Source organism: Hydra vulgaris, chromosome 15, assembly GCF_038396675.1.
Source record: "Hydra vulgaris chromosome 15, alternate assembly HydraT2T_AEP".
Taxonomy (NCBI): domain Eukaryota; kingdom Metazoa; phylum Cnidaria; class Hydrozoa; order Anthoathecata; family Hydridae; genus Hydra; species Hydra vulgaris.
In genome coordinates this window covers 27,086,795-27,090,000 of record NC_088934.1, presented here as the reverse complement: position 1 = coordinate 27,090,000, position 3,206 = coordinate 27,086,795, and positions in this window count along the sequence as shown.

Below are 3,206 nucleotides of genomic sequence, written 5' to 3'. Positions count from 1 at the left end.
TTCAAGTACGCATGCGCTTCTTTTTATAATTGAAAATGTCGGGCAGATTTAAATTCTACAATATATGCCCGGCATTAGAACAAACTAATATAATATATTAGTATATATAATTAGTAATGTATAAGATATTATCTTCTTATGTTAAAAGAGCCGGATGGATTATATATGCAGAAACTGCATGCCCGGCATTTATATTATCTTTATATTTTTTCTTTTTTAAAAAGTGCCTTGTATACAAAATATGAAAAAACTAAAAACTAGGCAGTAATTTTCGTCTTAGTTTTTCCATAATCATAAGAATAAATACTCTCTCTCTCTCTCTCTCTCTCTCTCTCTCTCTCTCTCTCTCTCTCTCTCTCTCTCTCTCTCTCTCTCTCTCTCTATATATATATATATATATATATATATATATATATATATATATATATATATATATATATATATATATATATATATATATATATATATGTAAATTATGTTAGTGTATTTTACAAATAGAGTGCTCAATGTTCTTAAAGAACAGAGCAATAATTAATTAGTAAAAAACACTTATCTAACTCGAAGTCGAAGATAAAAGTTAGATAAGCGTTTTTTACTAATTAATTATATATATATATATATATATATATACATAGGCGGATCTAGGGTTGGGCGAAGGGGGTAGCCGCCCCGGCGCAAAATTGGCAGGGGTGCTAAATTGACAATTGAAAGAAGAAGAAAAATTTTGAAGGATTTTTTATTTCACTGATATTTTAATCTTTTAAATGGCGTAAATTTAAGAAGGGAAGAATAAAACTGCAAAAGTAGATAAAGAAGTAAGAAAAAATCCTTTCTAAAAATAAAAAGACAGAAGGCAAGTGGATCTCAAAACAGAAAAAGTTCTGCAAAAAGAGCAAAAGAAGATGCTTCATCTTTCATAGGTTTGTGAAAAAACAACATTTGTTAGAAGGTAAAATACACTAATGTGAAAATAAACTTGTTATTACTAATAAAAAATATATAATTTGTTTATTTTGTAGTTGCTTCAACAAATACCAATGTTACTCCTTCAAACCCAATTTCTTTTACAAGTACTGCATCAACCTCTGCTGTATTGACTGGCATCTCAGCTTCAAGTAACACAGTTTCTACAGAAATTATTTCAGAAATAGAACAAGAAATAGAAGTGTGTCTTAATGGAATTTTACAAGAGTTAAATGCAGACATAGAAAAAGATAATTATGATCAAGTCAAAGAATTCAGAAAAAACAAGTCTCATCATGATATTGGAATGTGGCCAATGACAATTTCCTCATCTTTTCGAGATGCAATGTTATAAATTGGAACAGAGACATTGGAAAATCAAAACTTCCCTTTCCCAACTGATGAAGAAAAAAAGAGAACATTGTCTAAGAAATGGTTTTCACGTACACTTCACAATGGACAAAAAGTCTTACGAACATGGTTATGTTATTCTCCTACAAAAAATGACTCGTTTTCTTTCTGCTGCTGCTTATTTAATCGAGAATCTAATTCATCTACAAGAAGCAGCTTTGATATTGAAAAAGGATTTTCACACTGGAAGAAGCTTAATCCACGAACTCCAAGTCATGAGGGAAGCTCCGCTTATCGTTCGGCATTTTTAAAGTGGAAAGAATTGGAAAGAGGCTTCAAAAATCTTCTGGAGATACCTGTGCTCTATTGACTGTATGATACAAAATATATTATAATACAGAGCCGGAAAGTTTAAACCCCCTCAAATTGAGGGGGGTTTAAACTTTATATGGTCATAATTTTTGAAAGCTTAAATATTTTACTATGAAATTTAAAATTTATCGATGAATATAAGTCTAGTTAAAAACAGTACAAAAAATATTTCATCAACTTGTTGCTCTCACATTTGGGGCAGGGGGAAGAGGGGAAAAATTTTAGGGCTTTTTTGTTCCCAGCCTCCAATCATCGCAATTTTTTGCAAAGCATCCTTATTTGACATAAGTATAAACATATAAATGTTTGGAATTTGCTCCATGTCTGGAAGTTAGCTATCTCAAAGACCAAAAAAAGCTGGTTCCGGCTCTGTTATAATAAATGTGTAATGTATATTCATTTATTCATTTGTCACTTATTAACTTTAAAGGAATATTAATTTCTTTGTTTGCGGGGGGTATATATGATAGCTTCCGGTATATAATTACTACAGCACTATGTATTATTATTATTTATAATTTTTATTTTACCTTTAATTAAAAGATTTAACTTACTGAAAGATCGTTCACATGATGCAACTGAGACTGGTAAAGTTATAAATATCTGTAAGCAGTAGCTAAAGTCTTATATGATTTAAGTCCCGATGAAATGTAGCTACTATTAATTTGATAAATAAACATGTTACAATAAATAAATAGTTTTAGTTTTATTTTGTTAATATTGTGGTTTATTAAGGTTTGTGCTAGTAAATCAAAAATTGTTACAGTTAAATAATATTTGGTTCTTTTGACACACTAATTTAGGGCTTTTGGAGCAAATGCTCTCGATTAGATTAAGTCTTACATTACTCTAACTTATTCAGAGCGGATAAAACATATTTATTTGCTCAATAATGAATAAATTGCTACAAGATTACTGCTGTTTTGTTTGACATGACTATTTAGAACAGCATTTAATACTATATATTTTCCAAGACAATGGAGCATGTTAAACTGCTTCATGGTTTCTTGGCTGCCCAGATCTTAAACTGCTTTATGGCTTAATAGCTTTGCAGTCTTTCAACTGCTTGTGCAGACTTTCAACTGTAGTCTTGCAGTCTTTCAACTGCTTGTGCTTAGCAGTCTTCAACTGCCATGTTAAATTTAAAAGCAGTTTTCAAATAATTTTTACAATAGCAAAATGATTTTAAAAATAATAATTTTGAATTAATTAAATTATATAGACAATAAAATAAAAATCTAAATAAAACTTAGCACAATAATATTACACATTTAATGATATCATTAGTAGTTAAGTAACTTCAAAAATTACAAATTAATCTTGAAAAATTACCAGTTGATGGTCATCCAAAAGAGTTGAGAATCTTAAACTTTAATCACTGGTATTATAGACAACATAAAAATATATACACAACATAAAAAATTAATTTATAAAGTTACTCACCAATAACAAAAAATATTCTCTCAATCGTAGCCAGAAAGTTACAGGCGATAATATCTTTTCAAAGTTTTCAAATTTAT